The sequence below is a fragment of the Aotus nancymaae genome, unplaced genomic scaffold, assembly GCF_030222135.1.
Source record: "Aotus nancymaae isolate 86718 unplaced genomic scaffold, 86718_ANA_hifiasm-v0.15.2.pri h1tg000048l, whole genome shotgun sequence".
In the NCBI taxonomy this organism is placed as follows: Eukaryota; Metazoa; Chordata; class Mammalia; order Primates; family Aotidae; genus Aotus; species Aotus nancymaae.
Genome location: NW_026988462.1, coordinates 13,748,994 through 13,767,774, shown reverse-complemented (window position 1 = coordinate 13,767,774; position 18,781 = coordinate 13,748,994). Strand labels below are relative to the sequence as shown.

At 32.3% G+C, this 18,781-nt stretch overlaps 1 long non-coding RNA gene across 1 annotated transcript in view; it reads right to left on the bottom strand.

The window, feature by feature from the left end:
- Positions 1-18,781, bottom strand: part of LOC135268964 (uncharacterized) — a 396,879-nt gene that overhangs the window by 89,758 nt on the left and 288,340 nt on the right. The window contains exon 4 of the long non-coding RNA XR_010337296.1: positions 17,053-17,173. This is a non-coding gene — a long non-coding RNA (uncharacterized LOC135268964). The remainder of the gene's footprint in view (positions 1-17,052; positions 17,174-18,781) is intronic.

Genomic DNA, 18,781 nt, shown 5'->3' with positions numbered 1-18,781 from the left:
AAATCGCAGTATTCTCATAAACTTTATTAGACTATTAGAACTCTCCTCCCACAAAATTACACTTCAAATTTCTTTGTTTATGGCCTTAAAAACAATCATGTAATCAGTGCCAGATTTTTCAAATCAGTCTATTTGTTACATAGTAGCTAAAAAAGCAATTATTTGTATGTAAATGGTTAAAAATGACTGTTTCTATACTTAGTTATACTGAATCAAGTTCTACACCGCCCCTAAATTTTAGCAATGTAGCCAACCTATAAGACTATCCTTAATCCCAGGACACAAAGAGGCCTTGGAAAATGAATAACATTTTCTTTGTGAAAATTAAAATATGCTTAAGTTTTGTTTCTTTAGGACTATAGGATGTGTGACAGATTGCATGATCTACACAGCCCCAAAACACTAAATTAGCTTCCAGCACTGTAGCATGACTGCTCAGCATTGCTCAGATCCCTGACTCTATGCATTAGAGTTTAAAAACAAATTTCATTATCTGCTCAATTCTGGTGCAAACATTACTAATATGATGCCATGATAAACAAAACCTTGTTCATTAATATTGCATGGCTTGTCAAACATCAAATTATAGTATATAAACACAATGAATTTTATGTCATCTCATTGCTCTCTTCATAGGATTAAGAATGTAGACTATCAATATGAAAAGATAGCACTGTTGTCACAGATTTGATGTGTTTTCTTTTTCTTATGCTGTGGGGTTAGAAAGTAGAGAATGACTAGATTTGGAGATTGAGAGAAAATGTCATTAACCAAGATGCCTTGAATTTCCACCTGCTTTTGACTTTTTATCTCCCAATCTTTATCACTTAGAACTGTTTCTAATAATTTTATGTTATTATAAGATTATTATTTTAATTTTATATCTCAAGCAGATTGAAAGAAGCTCAGAGTCAGTCAAACAGAAACAGAAGGGGAATCAAATGAGAAATTGATGATTCTATTCGTGATGGCAGAAGAAAACAAAACTATGAAGATGATGATCTATGATAAGGTTTTTTTCCTCTCTTTTCCCTTTAGGTAAGTATTCAGGCACAAAGTTAATGACTCATTATCATTTTTTCTTATATGTGGCTGTTAATTCACTCTGGTACTGTATTAACAGATGATAGTCTCTAATGTTTATTTGTATTTTAAAAGTTTGGGAACTGAAAATTTTGACTCAGCATAAAAACGAGGGAGAATTTTTGAAACATTAGGCCCAATCAATAGTATTAAGTACACCCTCCCCACATATAACAAGTTAAAAGTCTATGAATCAAAACATAAGTGGGTTTATACAGAGTGGGAGATAATCTTCACGATATAGACATGAGACAAAAAACAAATATCTAGAATCTACCAAAAAAAACAGAAAAATAAGCAAAAAAAAAAAAAAAGAAAAAAGAAAAGAAAAGAAAAATCCCATCAAAAAGTGGGATAAGGATATGAATAGAGAATTCTCGAAGGAAGATATAAAAATGGCCAACAAGCATATGAAAAAATGCTCAAATTCACTAATTAGCAGGGAAATGGAAATCCAGACCACAATGTGATACCACTTTAGTCCTGCAAGAATGGCCATAATCAAAAAATTATAGATGTTGGTGTGGATGCATTGAAATGGGAACACTTTTACACTGTTGATGTGAATTTAAACTAGGACAAACACTATGGAAAGCAGTGTGGAGACTATTTAAAGAACTAAAAGTAGACCTACAATTTGATCCAGCAATCAATCCCACTACCAGGTATCTACCTAGAGGAAAAGAAGTCATTATACAAAAAAGATACTTCCACACACATGTTTATAGCAACACAATTTGCAGTTGCAAAAATATGGAACCAGCCCAAATGCCCATTAATCAATGAGTAAAGAAAATGTGATATTATATATATATATGTATATATATACATATAAAATGTTCACATATATATATGAATACCAATATTTCGTTCCTTTTATGGAATTATATATATATATACACACACACACACACACACATATACATATACACATTACTCTAATTCACTTTTATTGTAATGGAGCTCTACTGATGTAACAGTAATATATATATATTACCCAGCCATAAAGTGGAACAAAATAATGGCATTCACAGCAACCTGGATGGAATTGGAGACTATTATTCTAAGTGAAGTAACTCAAGAACAGAAAATCAAACATTGTTTGTTCTCACTCATATGTGGAAGCTAAAGTATGAGCATGGAAGAATGATACATTGGATTTGGAGGACTTAAGGGGAAGGGGAAGAGGTGGACAGGGATAAATACTACACACTGGGTGCAATGTACACTGCTCTGGTGATGGGTGCACCAAAATTTCAGAAATCACCACTAAACACTTATTCATGTAACCATAAACCAACTGTTCTCCCAAAACCTATGGAAATAAATTAATTAAAAATTAAACAACACAAAACAAAACAAAACATGAATGAGTTTATTTTTGAAGCACCATGAACATCATGCCTATGGAAAAAGATTCAATTAGATTATTTCAATTATATTAACTTTATTTATTTGTTCCATGATGCTCTTCATTTATTTATATGAATTAAATTTTCTGGCTGAATCATTTTCCTTATACTTGAGTAACTCTTAACTTTTTTTTTTCAGAGCAAATTTGCTAGCAACAAATTATTCCCATTTTTTTTTATATGAGAAAGCATTTATTTCTCCTTTAGTTTTAAAAGCGTATTATACTAGGTATAGAAGTGTAGCATGACTTTTTTTTTCCTTGAACATTAAATATTTTGTTCTACTTCCTTCTTGCTTATTTTGTTCTACCTCCTTCTTGCTTCCATGGTATCTGATCACAAGTCTACTATAATACATATTTTTGTTTCTTTATAAATTTGTACTTTATTTCCTCTGGCTTCTTTCAATATTTTCTCTTCAGCTTTACTTTTCTGCAGTTTGAATATGCAATTTCCTAATGTGGGGCTTTAAGGTATTTATTCTGCTTGTTGTTCTCTGACATTCTTGTTTCTGGTTTGGTTTCTATTGTTAATATTGCAAAGTTCTCAGTCATTATTACTTCAAATATTTCTTTCTTGTCTATTCCCTTTTTCTTCTTGTATTCCAATTACATATGTGTTATGGATTTATATACTGTTCAACAATATCTAACTATTGATACTCTGTTATATTCTGAATATTCTGTTCTATTTTTTCATATTATATTTGCATTTCAGTTGTGGTATATCAACTAACTTATTTTCAGACCAACTGATGCTTTCCTAGGTAGTGTCCAGTATACAGATCACCCTATGAATGCTAATCTGTATTTCTATTACAAGATATTTTTTATTTCTAGAGTTTCTTTTTAATACTTTCAAACCTTATTTATCTTTCTGAGTACAGTCCTCATCTGTTATTGCATGATATCTGCTTTTTACATCCATCACGTTTATTTTACGTTTTTTTGGTCTAATATGACCAGTAGCTATGTTTCATCCTTCTTTTTGGCATGACTTGTAATTTTTTTACTGAAGCCTAGATATGTCATCAGGTAATAGAAACTGAAATAAAGAGACTTCCCGCGGGAGGATTTATGTTAATCTACGTAGGAATTGAGCTGTTTTTGATGTTTGTTGTAGCTACAGGTATCAGACACTACAATTCTTTTAGTGCCTTTGTTTTTGTTTTTCCTCTTGTTTGGGGGTTTTCCTTAGTAATTCTTCTTAGAGAGAGTCTGTACCTTGGAAGCCTTTCAGCTCCAATTCACTTTTATTGTAATGGAGCCCTACTGATGTTACAGTAGCATGTGCAGAAAGAGGATTATTCCATAATCTTCTGAATAAGTTTAATCCTTTGGTCAATCTATATTTTGAGACTATGGCTTTGAGAAATGCCTTTGTTCAGTGGTAAAACACTTTCTTTTATTTCCCCCTACTACTTCTCAGCCTGACTTCAGTTTCCAAATATATTTTCTTGAACTCCTGCTCCGCACTGAATATATTGCCCCTTTCTCTTCCAAGTGAGACAGAAAAGCTAGAGGGACTGGAGACAAAAGGTATTTCTTCCACAGTTGTGTTCTGGTGAAGTCACTTCCTTGGGAGAATAACTTCATTACAGAGAGAACTCTTTGCATATTTCACAATGATGCTCTTCTTTTCCCTTTTCCACAGTAAAAAGGATCTTTCTGGGCTCTCCACCATTAAAACCTGGTAGAGATTTTTGGGGTAAAGCTCATGAAAGATTGCAAACCCTCCAAGTTTAAGCCTTCAGGAGTTTCTCACTCTCAACTCAGTCTACAATCAAATGTTTGTAGATTAAAACTCAAACGCCATAAAATTTGTGAAATTATAAGTGCTTCTACCGTTTTATGGCTCCAGTGACTTTTGCTACAGTGTTCCTGTATATCTCTGGATGTGCTTGTCTCTTCAAATTTGGGGATGATGCTTTACTCTGTGACTTCAGTTCTCAGGTGGACACAGAAGTCATTGATTTTTCACATTGTCTATTTTTTCTTGTTGTAAGGACAGGAATGATTGCTTCCAAACTCCTTACACATCAGAAGTGAAACAGAAACATTGTTTTATCTACTATGATTGCTAAACAAAACAAAAAAACACCAGCAGAGAATTTGAATACATTTGCTATAAAATAAAAGCATGTATTCATCTTCCTGTGCCCTGTTCTCACTTGATTTTACAGATACTTTATAGACAAAGTTAAGATAAATTTTATTGTTAAAATATGTAGATCTGAATATTAGAGTGAAATCTGAGTAGATCAGCACAGCTGCAACCCACACATATTTTGCTTATAATAATTTTATGTTGAACAAACCAATATTTATTATATTTTGAAACCCCAGAAGAGCACTATGTTTATCAACTACAGCAACTGATTGACACACTGGAGACTAACTGTACACATATATATTATTTCTATGGAAACCACTACCTAGGAAGTAAAGAAAATTAACTAAAATATGCCTGTATTGTACTGCTATAGAAGTAGAAACTTGAGTTGGAATAAATATGTTAAAAATGTGCCCTGATGAAGAATTATTTTTAAAAAATAGAATCAAACTAGATAAAGAGTAATTTTTGGGAAATGGCAAACAGTAATAAAAATATACTACTGATTATAATTATTTTAAGATTATTATGATGGAAAAATATACTGTTCTATATTTGAAAAACATCTGTGTAAGTTAATTAATGATATTCTTCTAAAATTTTGTAAATTATTATTATTTGTTTTTTCTTAATTTTGGGGGTCACATACTAGGTATAAATATTTATGGGATACATGAGATATTTTGATACAGGCATACAGTGTGAATAAGCATGTCCTGGAGAATGGAATATCCATCCCCTCAAGCATTTATCCATTTAGTTGCAAACAACTCAATTACACTCTTTAAGTTTTTTAAAAATGTACAGTTATTATTGACTATAGTCACTCAGTTGTGCCATTAAATAGTAAGTCTTGTTTATTCTTTTTTTTGATATTCATTAACCATCGCCACCTTCCCACAATTCCCCATTACACTTCCCCACCTCTAGTTACCATGCTTCTACTCTCTATGTCCATGAATTCAATTGTTTTGATTTTTAGATCCCACAAACAAGTGAGAACATGCAGTATTTGTGTTTCGGCACCTGGTTTATTTCAGTTAAACTGATGATCTCCAGTTCCATCCATGTTGTTGAAAACGAGTGAATCTCATTATTTCTTATGGCTGAATAGTACACCATTGTGTATCTGTACTACATTGTTTTTATCCATTCATCTGTTGATGGACACTGATGTTGCTTCCAAATCTTGGTGATTGGGAATAATGGGGCAACAAACATGGGAGGTTTGAAAAACCAATTTGATACATGGATTTGCTTTCTTTGGAGTATACATCCAGGGGTGGGATTGATGGAGCATATGGTAGCTCAATTTTTAGTTTTTTGAGGAACATTCATACTGTTCTCCATAGTGGCTTTACTAATTTACATTCCCACCAACAGTATACAAGTGTTCTCTTTTCTCCACATTCTCATCAGTGTTTTTTATTGCCTGTCTTTTGAATATAAGCCCTTTTAGCTGGTGTGAGATGATATCTCATTGTAGTTTTGATTTGCATTTTTCTTATGATCAGTGATGTTGAGGACATTTCATATGCCTGTTTGCCATTTGTATGTCTTCTCTTGAGAAATGTCTATTTTAATATTTTACCTATCTTTGGATTATATTATTAGATTTTATTTCCTATAGAGTTTTTTGAGATCCTTCTATATTCTGGTTATTAAGCAGTAATTAATGGTATTTTTAAAATATTATTGTTCTTATAAAACTAATACTTTGTTAAGCTTTTTAATATAAAAATTTTCTTTTTTCAAAAATTATACTTTAAGTTCTGGGGTACATGTGCAGATCTTGCAGGATTGTTACATATGTATACATATGCCATAGTGGTTTGCTGCCTCCATCCCCCCATCACCTAAACTCTAAAATTTTTCATTATTTTGATCTACTATTGTTTGTATCTTAAATCAATTTTCTCTTCTTTTTTCATAGAAGCTTAAAGTATATAGTGTTATCTCAATATTTCACAAAATTACCCAGATGTAGAATAGCTTAATCAGACACTCTAGGGCCATGTTAATTGAAAAGGCGTTAATAATTAAGTTGGATAATTCAAAGAAACTTCTGTTTGAAATGTTGCTTCAAATACACTTTTCAAGGTCATGGTAAAATGTCTGGGTATCTCATAGTGTTCACTTCTATCTTGAGACCATAAAACTAGCTGCTGTGGTCTGAGCATTTGTTTCCAAAATGTCAAGTCAAAATTTGATCCCCAGTGTTGTGGTATAGGAAGGTGGGGTTGAACAGGCGGATTTTGGGTCATAGGGAATAATCTCTTGATGTCATCCTCACAGTAATGAGAGATTTTTCACTGTATTAGTTCCCAGGAGAACTGATTGTTAAAAAGAGCTTAGCTATCTCCCACCAGCTCTCTCTTGCTTCCTCTCCTGCTTTGTGATCTCTGCACATGTCCCTTCTCCTTTACCTTCTACCATGAGTGGAAATGACCTTAGGTCTCCACTGGAGGCAGATGCTGGTGCCATGCACCATGTACAGCCTGCAGAACTAGGAGCCAAATAAACTTCTTTTTTAAATAAATTACCCAGCCTCGGGTATTCTTTTATAGCAACACAAAATATTAAAGTATTAAAATTATCTTTAACTCATTATTAACAGAGACATGGATTAGGTGTTTATAGCATATTTAAAGGAGAATTCAAAGAGCAAACACATTTATATACCAAGCATATTAAAACAAATTACAAATACCTGCCAGATTGGCTTTTTTTCTAAGATTGGGAGATAGGAGTAAGTCTCTTTACAGGAAAAAAATATTCACACATGACCTGCTGTTGTTTTCTTCAGTATTTCTAGCTTTAAAGTATCCCAAAGTCAATGAAAGACTAGAAACAGCTAAGTCAGGAGGGCCTTCTTTTTCCAAAAACGATTAATTTCCCATTGTACAGGTAAATGAAAATCATTTTCACCATTTATAAAGGTATAAGGAACCATTTTCCCTTTGTTCTTCATTTTTTGGAGTGTTTCCTTGGAGACAGTGAATCTGACTCTAACATTTGAAATGAAGATAAATCTCTTTAAGAATTATTCCCAAGCCCTAGTTTTTACAAAGTTGATTTATTGCTAAGTTTTAAGGTCAAATAATCTCTGAATATATAAACATGTTCTACCAGAATTAGCTCAGATGTCTCTTAGTACAAAAGACTATCAGGAGGTACAGACTGTCTGTATCTTGAAGAGGTAAGAGAAGCTTTAATTGTTCTTTCTTCTGCTTTACTGCTTAAATTTGTGTGATGCTCTATATATTTTTGTATTTGCTTTCATGCTATCATACATGAATGGAAATCAGTTAACCTTTATGTACTAATAAATTGTTTCTCTGCCTCTTTTCTATGTTGGTATAGAGGGGTCTTTAGTTGGCAGGTGTGTTTTATTTTCCCAATAAAGCTCTAATCATTTTTGCTTACTTTACACTTTCTTATATTTCTTAGTTGACATCTATGCTCTAGGTGTTATTGCTATTTTAATTTTTTAATGTTTATTAAAGACCACAAAGCAATAAGCAAGCAAATAAGAAAATGACAGTAGTAAGTCCTTATTTATCAATAATAATATTGACTGTAAATTGACTAAATTCTCCATTCAGAAGACATACAGTGCTGGAATGAATAAAAAAACAAGATGTAAATGATTAGTTGCCAACAAGAAATACACTTTATAAAGAGATACATAAATGGAAAATAGTAGATTGGAAAAAGTATTCTATTCAATGGAAATATTTTTAAAAATCAGGATTAGCTATATTATGCTTGATAAAGTAGATTTCAAGTTAAAAATAATAAAAAAGACAAAGAAGATAATTGTATAACGATAAAGGGATCAATGCAGCAAGAAGATATAACAATTGCCACCATGTGTGTTCTCAACATTCCAGAACCCAGATACATAAAGCAAATATTTTTAGAGCTAAAAAGAGAGCTATATCCCAATATAATAATAGTTGGACAATTCAACATGACAACTTCACCATTAGATTGATCTTCCAGACAGAAAATAAAGATAAATTTTCACCATAGACCTTCAATTATAGGCCTTAATTTGCACTATAGATCAAATAGACCTTATAAATATTTATGGAACATTTTATCCAAGAGCTGCTGAATATACATCCTTCTCCTCAGCATTTGGATCACTCTCAAGAATAGACCATAGGTTAGACCACAAAACAAGTCTAGAAATTTTTTTAAAAAATTGAAACCATATCAAGTATCATCTCTGACCACAGTGAAATAAAAGTAGACATCAATAGCAAGAGGAACTTTGGAAACTATAAAAATACACAGATATTAAACAGTATGCTCCTGAATATCCAGTATATCAATGAAGAAATTACAAAGAAAATTTAAAAGTTCCTTAAAACAAATGAAAATGGAAACACAACGTACCAAAATCTGTAAGATAAAGCAGAAGCAGTATTATAAGGAAAGTTTGTGACAATAAGTTCCTAGAACAAAATGAGGAAAACTTAAAATAAACAATCTAAAAATTCATCTTAAAGAACTAAAAAAGCAAGAGCAAACCAAATCTAAAATTAGTACAATAAAAGAAATAATAAATATCAGAAAAAGAACAAATTAAACTGAAATAAAGAATACAAAAAATCAACATAATCAAAAGTTGTTCTTTAAAAGATAAACAAAAGTAATAAACCTTTAGCTAAACTAAGAAAAAAGAAAGAATTCACAAATAAATTCAAGATGAAAAAGGAGCAATTTCAACTGACATCACAGAAATTCCAAGGATTATAGGCTAATGTACTCATGTATATGCCAATAAATTGGAAAATCTAAAAGAAGTTGATATATTCCTAGACACTAACAAGTCTCCCAGTAGTGAAAAGCCTAGGATCCAATTCCTTTGCTGCTGAATTATACCAAACATTTAAAAAAGAACTAATAGCATTCCTACTGAAAATATTCCAAAAAGTAGAATAGGTGGAAAAAATTCCAAACTTATTTTATGAGGCCAGTATTACACTGATACCAAGACCAGAAAAAAAAAAACACATCAAAAAAAGAAAACTATAGATCAATATTGCTGATGAGCATTAATGCAAAAATCCTTAACAAACCTAGCAAACCAAATTCAATAATACGTTAAAAACAGTTTTAGGCCGGGTGCAGTGGCTCACGCCTGTAATTCCAGCACTTTGGGAGGCTGAGGCAGGTGGATCACGAGGTCAAGAGATCGAGACCATCCTGGTCAACATGGTGAAACCCCGTCTCTACTAAAAATACAAAAAATTAGCTGGGCATGGTGGTGCGTGCCTGTAATCCCAGCTACTCAGGAGGTTGAGGCAGGAGAATTGCCTGAACCCAGGAGGCAGAGGTTGCGGTGAGCCGAGATCGCGCCATTGCACTCCAGCCTGGGTAACAAGAGCGAAACTCCGTCTCAAAAAAAAAAAAAAAAAAAAACAGTTTTAATCATGACCAAGTGGGATTTATCCCAGGAATGCAAGGATAGTTAAACATATGCAAATCAATTAATGTTATACATTGCATCAGCAAAATGAAGGACATACATATATGAGCATTTCAATTGATGCTGAAAAAGCATTTGATAAAATTCAACATTTCCTCATGATAAAACCCCTCAAAAAACAGTACGGAAGGAGCATGCCTCAACATAATAAGAGCCATAGTATATGGCAGACCCACAGCTATTATCATATACTGAATGGAAAAAAATATAACGCCTTTTCTCAAAGATCTGGAATGAGACAAAAATTCCCACTTTTACAACTGTATTTAGCATAGTAGTAAAAGTTCTAGCCTCAGCAATCAGACAAAGGAAAGGAATAAAAAGAATCAAAATTTAAAATGAAGAATTCAAATTATTTTCATTTGCATATTATATGATATTTGGAAAAATCCTACAGGCTCCTCCAAAACACTGTTAGAACTAATAAACAAATTCAGTGAAGTTGGAGGATGCAAAATACACATATAAAAATTAGTGCATTAATATATGCCAACAGCAATCAATCTGAAAAAGAAATCATAAATGTAACTCTATTTACAATAGCTAAAAAAAAAAAAAGAACAATTTTACCCAAAGAAGTGAAAGATTTCTGTAATAATCTGCAACTGTAAAACATTGATGCAAGGAAATTGAAAAGGACACACACACAAAAAGACATTCCATGTTCATCAATTGGAAGAATCAATATTGTTAAAATGTCCATAGTGCCCAAAGCAATCTGCATATTCAGTGCAATCTCTGTCAAGATACTAAGAAAATTCTTCAAAGAAATAGAAAAAATAATTCTAAAATTTATATGGAATCACAAAAGACCCAAAATAGCCAAATCTATCCTAAGCAAAAGTAACAAAACTGGACGGATAACATTACCTGTATTTACATTGTACTAATGAGCTATAATAACCAAAATAGTGTGGTACTATCATAAAAACAGATACATATACTAATGGAACAGAACAGAGAACCCAGAAATCAGTTCAAACTAACTTGTAACAAAAGTGCCAAGAGCATACTTTGGGAAAAAGAGACCCTCTTCAATAAATGATGCTGGGAAAACTGGATATCCATATGTGGAAGAATAAAACTAGATCCCTATCTTTCACCATAAACAACAAAAAAAAAATAAAATCAAAAGGAACTAAACACTTTAACCTAAGGCCTCAACTTCTGAAACTACTAAATTAAAATATCGGAAAAACTCTCCAGGACATTTGTCTAGGCAAAGATTTCTTCCGTAATACTTCAAAAGCACAGGCAACTGAAGCAAAAGTAGACAAATGAGATCACACCAAGTTAAAAACCTTCTGCAAAGCAAAGGAAATAATAAGGTGAAGAGACAACCCACAGAACAGGAGAAAACATTTGCAATGTCCTCTGACAAGGGATTAAGAACCAGAATATATAAGGAGATCAATTAACTAAATAGAAAAAATCTAATAATCTTATTAAAAATGGGCAAAATATCTGAACAGACGTTTCTCAGAAGAAGACATGAATTGCAAACAGATATATGCAAAGGTGCTCAATATCATTGATCAGAGAAATACAAATAAAATAAAAACTACAATGAGATATTATTTCATCCCAGTTAAAATAGCTCATATCCAGCCCGGCATGGTGACCCACGTCTGTAATTATAGCACTTTGAAGTGGGCGGATTGCCTGAGTAAACTCCTTAGGGAGTTGGAGACCAGCCTGGGCAACATGGTGAAACCCTGTCTCTATTAAAATACAAAAAATTAGTCGGGCATGGCAGCATGCACCCATAGTCCCAGCTACTCGGGAGGCTGAGGCAGGAGAAGTGCTTGAACCTGGGAAGCAGAGGTTGAAGTGAGCTGAGATGGCACCACTGCATTCCAGTCTTAGTGGCAGAGTGAGACACTGTCTCAAAAAAAAAAAAAAAAAAAAAAAAAAAAGCTTATGTCTAAAAGACAAGCAATAACAAATGTTACCAAGGATGTTAAAAAAAGGGAAACTCCATACACTTTGGTGGCAATATAAATTAGTAAAGCCACCATGGGAAGAGTATGGAGGTTCTTCCAAAAAATTAAAAAAGAACTACCTTATGATCCAACAATCCCAATGCTAGGTATATACCCCAAAGAAAGAAAATCAGTATTTCAAAGATAGTAGCTGCCCCCTTGTTTATTGCAGCACTATTCACAATGGACAAGAGTTGGAAACAACTTCAGTGACTATCAACAGATGAATAAACAGAGAAAATATGATTCTTATATACAAAGAGTACTAATCAGCCATAAACAAGAATAGGATCCTATTCTTGTCATTTGCAACAACATGTATGGAATCGGAGTATAATGTTAAGTGAAATAAACCAGGTACAGAAAGACAAACTTCCTATGTTCTCATTCATTTTCAGAGACTAAAAATTAAAACAATGAGTTCATGGAGATAGAGAGTATAATATTGGTTATTAGAGGTTATTACAGGCTGGGAAAGTAGTACAGAGAGGGGGACATCTTGGATGATTAATAAAATACAGTTAGAATGAATAAGATCTATTATTTTATAGCATAACAAGATGACTACAGTCAGCAATAATTTGTTGTACATTTTGAATAACTGAGGAAGTACAGTTAGAATGTAACAAAGAAATCATGAATGCTGATGTGATTATTACACATTGTATGCTTTTATCAAAATATCCCATGTGTCCCATAAATGTATAAATCTATTATGTACCTATAAATATTTTCTACGCCAACTTCAAAAATGCTTTAGAAGTATACCAATAAATTTTATAAGCAGTACTACTCAATAGTCATCTGGTAAAGCAATCTGTAATTATTATTTCGTGTTCATGCCCAGCTACATAAAATTACTTTTTTCTTTAATTAAAAAAATTAATATATGCATATTTTCAGTTCATATTTTTTATTAAATTCTGGGGCAATTGCCTTGACATGATAAAATATGGCCTCAGATATTTTTACATTTGTTAATATTTTGGGGAAGGAAATGTATATTTTATTTGTTAACTAAATTGAAAAAAAATTGCTAGTTGGTATTTGTTGGAAACCATATCCTATATACAACTTTAAATCAAAATAATTAATATTGGTTCTAATTAGTACTTCTGAATTTTTTTAAATCTTCAAATGTCATTTATTGAAAGTATTTGGGTTAAAATATCTTATTGATATGTTGAGTCTGTCAATTGTCCTTCACATTGATTTTTAAAAATTTAAATGTTTAAAGATTAAATATATGTATCCAATATAATGTGAAAATTAAACATTAACGAGGGCTATAGCTTATAGGAACATTAAGGAAGCTTTGATAACACAAAGTTACTTGCCTGTCATTTAACAATTTTTGAATTGAATTATTGTCTAAATAGTTTTAATATATGTTTTGTTTATTTTATGAATTTACCACAATTCTATTTCTTTCTTGATTTAGCTAACTTTAATAGAGTGTTTTCTTATCAGCTGCTTATCTTCTAAAACTCCATTCTTGCAAACTGTTTGGAGGAATTATGCTTCATTTTTCTTTTGTAATATAATTCATGAATATAGAACAATCTGATATATTTATTATTTCCTTATCATGAATGGATTGTATTTCATATTCATGCTGACATATAGATTAATAAAAAACAATAAAATTATATGTATCAAAATCATATGTATTGCTCGTCCTCATTCTCTTCACAGAGACATACTTTCTTTTAAATTCTACTGCTGGCTCCTTACAAAATTAACTATCCTTTAAAGTTTATTTATTAAATTTATAGAGTTTGAAAAACTTTTATTTCATCCTTTATGCAACAAGGTGTTTATTATATTTTTATTTTTCATCATCCATGGATATTTAGAGCCAAATTTTTATAGTCTTTATGGATTTATTCTTGCTATATCATCTGTCTAGAATATTTATTTATGTACATATTTGTTAAATAAGATTCACATAAAATGTTGAGCCATTTATTTTAGAATTAATTCAATGCTCTTTGCATGTAATTTTATTCTAAGGCTTTACTATTCTTAAGTTCTTAATTTTAATTCCTCTCACTGTGATTTAGAATAAAGTGATATTTCTTCAAGTTTTGAAAACTCTGTCAGGCATGGTTTCTTTTTGTTTAAATTTGTCCAGAATATAATTTAAAATAAATACAGCAGTCATTTTTGTTCTCTATTTTTGTTATGCAAATAATACAGTATTTGATATTTTTATATTCCCTGTAAACTTTACTTCTATATTTCAAATAATATGTTTGATAATTGTTCCTTGTGCTTTAATTCTTAACCATATTGACTGTAAACAATAAGTAACAGTCAGCATCTCTGAAACCATCCAGTGTTGTTTCTCACCTATAATAAAAACTTATTTATATTTAATTAGTTATTTACTGTAGCAATCACTAAATCACCAAAGTGCTCAATATACAGTGTCTTTAGCATAGTGTAAATTACCTATAAACCTCATGATTTTTTGAAAATGTGTTTATTACTGTACCTCTCTAGCCTCTTGTGTCATTTGAGGCTTTTATTATTAGCACAGTTGAGGTTTTCCAACCTAAAACAAGCTCAAACTCCAGAACTGCTGCTGTAAACTACCAAGAGGACCAAAAACTATCTTGAGTCTTCACTTCTAATCAGATATCTTAACAATCAGAATTATTTTTATCTCAGAAGAAACATAAACTCAAACAAAGAAATTATTTGTTATGTAATTAAAAGCAAGCACAGTGAACCTCTCAAGGGAATCCAGCTTGATATTGAAATTACAAAGCAAGAATAATATAAAGAACAAATCAGAGAAGTAGAAATCAGACAAGTAGAAATTGATATAAAGAACTCAGTGAATGATTTGAGAGTAGAATGGTTGCCAAAAATAAATCAATAATGTAGAAGATTAGCTGGAGAATCTTATCTGGATGATATCGATAAACAAAAAAAGTGGAAGAACTAACTCAAAACAAATTCAGGAGAAGTACATATCACAAAAATAGGTGCAAAATAGGTCAACTGCATTCCAAAACTTTGGCCTATTAGAAATCATCACTCATCTCTCATCTGTGGAAGACATGTCTGCATGTATCTCCCTCACCCAGAAATGGCCACTGTTGTCTTCTTTGATAAAGGAGCTGCCATATCTTCCAACCGTTGGGTGCCTAAACCTGGAACTATGGCAACGCCAATAGTGCTCAAACTCCAAACCCATCCTCTATGGCTACACTACACTTACTCACGTCTTAGGTATTGGAACCAACATCAGAGTGAGCTAATCTGCACATTAAATTCTGGAACCAGCCTCTTGCTACATGTGACTGTGCTCCAGGCATTGGCTCAGCTGCCATAGAGAGCTAGTCCCCACCCATCCCAATCTTGGAACCACTGTAAACACGTATACACCTATGCTCCCATACTCAGTTTCCTGACTACTTCACAAGCAACTGTGCTTCACAAACTATTACTAATGTGACAGCAGGATGCCTGCACCCAATCACCAGCACAGTTGCCCTAAACAACGGCTCTGTCTCCAATCCCATAGCCACTCTAACTCTGTGAATGCCCATACTCTCAATGCCCTTATTTACTTCACAAGTGTTCATGCCTTGCATTCTGTTACCAACATAGTAGCACATGTGTGTGTACCCAAAGCACCAACACCATCACCACCACAGATGCCAGAGCAGTAGTCCTTCCATGCATAGCCATGCTTCAGATCTTAGCTGTGTGGCAGCTCTGTAAGTACCACTCATTCATCAGACACTAATGCTGCCTCCACCATGAGCAAGGCCAAAGCCAGATTATTGTTAAGAGAACTGACGCCTCTTAGACACTACTTTGCTAGTGAAAGGAAAAGAGACCAAAAGTACCTTAGCAGTCATCACCACCAAAGACTCTTAACAACTCTCACAATCACAGTAAATATCCACAGCATTTGTGATTGAAGATTCCTAATCTCTGTTTATACTATCTCAGCTCACAGAGCTGCAGAGACATTATGTAGGGACCTATGTAGGGATCCCCTCACTGGTGCCAGAACTGCTGCATGCCACCTTGAAAATGTCCTTAAACCTCCAATAGGGAACAATTTTCTTCAACAAAACTGGGCCATCATGTCTGCAAAAGGTGGCAACTCCAACAAATATGCAGACATCAACATAAGGCAACAAAAACATGAAAAAACAAGGAGACATAAACCACCAAAAGAACCAAATAATCTCCTAGTACCTAACTCAAAGAAATGAATTTTAACTACTTACCAGGAATTCAAACTAATTGTTTTAGGAAAGCTTAGGGCCATCAAGAAAACACAGTGAAACAATTAAATGATATTAAGGAAACAATAAATGACCAAAACTAGAAACTTATCAAAGAGATTGAAAGTATATTAGAAATAAAAAATTCTGGAACTGAAAAGTACAGTGAATAAAATGAAAAATGCAATACAGAGTGCCAATAGCAGAACTGGTAATTGGAAGAAAGAACCTCTAAACTCAAAGACAAGTTATTTGACAGTATACAGCCACAGGAGAGGAGAGGAAAAAAAAAATAAGAAGAAATAAGGAAGACTTACAGAAAACTTATGGAATTTACAGGATATCATCAAAAGAGCAAATATTTGAGTTAGAAGTTCAAGTAGGAAAAAAGAAAAACAATGGTAGAAAGATTATTTAAAAAATAATAGCAAAAAACTTTCTAAATCTTGGGAATCCTAAAAATATTTAGGAATTGGAAGTTAAAAGCTCTTCAATAAGACTCAATTTAAATAAGTCTAGTACATATTATAATCAAACTGTCAAAAATCAAAGACAAAGAGAGGATTGTGAAATTACCAAAAGAAAAGAAGAAAATCACATATAAGAAGTTTTCAATAACTCTAGTTGCAGATTTTCAGCAGAAACCTTACATACTTGGAGAGGGTAGTATACCATATTCAGTGCTAAGAAAACAAACAACAAAAACACTTTACCTGGCAAAGCTGTCCTTTAGGAATGAAGGAGAAATAAAGTTGGCTCCAGACAAACAAAAACTGAGGGAGCTTTTCAATCTCAGACCTGTTTTCCAAGATAGAGTTGAGGTAGTTCTTTAAGCTGAAAAGAAAAAATATGGGAAGAATGGTAGAAAACCCACTGGTAAAAGTAAGTATATAGTCAAATTTAGACTATTTTAATACTGTAATTGTGGTATGTAAAAATCAATTATATTTACTGTAAAGGTTAAAAAAGACAAAAGAAATAAAAATAATAATAGCTATAGTAATTTTTAAGGGTTACATAATATAAAAAGTTGTAAATTGTGACATCAAAAACATAAAATGTGTGATGTATGTGTGGGAAGAGAAAAGTTACGAGATTAAAGTTAAGTTGTTATCAGCTTAAATAGCCTGTTATAACTCCATTTCCTGAAAACCTCGTAATTATACAGCAAAAACCTAAAATAAAACAAAAAAGTTATAAAGTAAGGAATCAAAGCATGCCACCATAGAAAATCACCAAATCACAATTGAAGGCAGGAAGAGACAAAAACAGGAACAAAGGATCTATGAAACCACCAGAAAACAATTAGCAAAATGACACTAAGTCTTTAGCTATCTATAATTACCTTGAATGTAAATGGATTACATTTCCCAATCAAAAAGCATAGGCTGAACAGATTTGAAAACACACATAGAAGCAATCACCACTACCAACAACAACAAAAACAAAACAGGACCCCTTTATATACCGTTTATAAGAAACTCACTTCCTCTGTAAAGACAAATGTAGAATGAAAGCAAAACAATGGAAAAATATTTTCCATGCATATGGAAACCAAAATAGAGCAGGGGTAGCTATACTCATGTCAAATAAAATAGACTTTCAGTCAGAAACTATAAAATGAGATAAAGAGTTTAAGATATAATGCTTATAAGGATCAATTCATGAAGAATATGTAACAATTATAAATACATATGTATCCAACATCAGAGCACCACCTTAACATATGAAGCCAAATATTAATAGGTCTGAAGAGGGAGATATACAGCAATACAATATTAATAGGGAACTTCAACCATCAATTTCTGAAATAAAAAGTTCATCCAGACAGAAAATCAATAAGGAAACACTAGACTTGAACAACACTTTAGGTCAAATAAATCTAATTAACTTATATTAATCATTCCACACAGCATGAGCAGAATACAAATTATTCTCAGGTACACATAGAATATTCTCCAGGATACATCATATGTTAAGCAGCAAAATAAGTCTTAACAAATTTCTAAAAAATGAAACTATATTATTTCCTTTCTAACCACAATGGAATAAAACTACAAATCCATCATAGAATTATTTTTGAAAAATTTACCTATATCTGAAAATTAAACAACATGCTCCTGTACAACCAATGGAATAAAGAAGAAATTCAACAGAAAAATTTTAGTACATTGAGACAAATGAAAATGGTAATGGAACATGCTAAAATGTATGGGATGCAGTAAAATTAGGTTCTTGAGGAACTACTGAATATTTATGGAAATAAATGTTTACTTAGAAAAAGAAAATGTTCCTAAATACACAATCTAACATTACACATCAAGGGACTAAAAAAGAGGAAGTTAATAATAAGGAAGGGGCTGGGCACAGTGGTTCACACCTGTAATCCCAGCACTTTGGTTGGACAAGGCGGGCAGATCACCAGGTCAGGAGATCAAGACC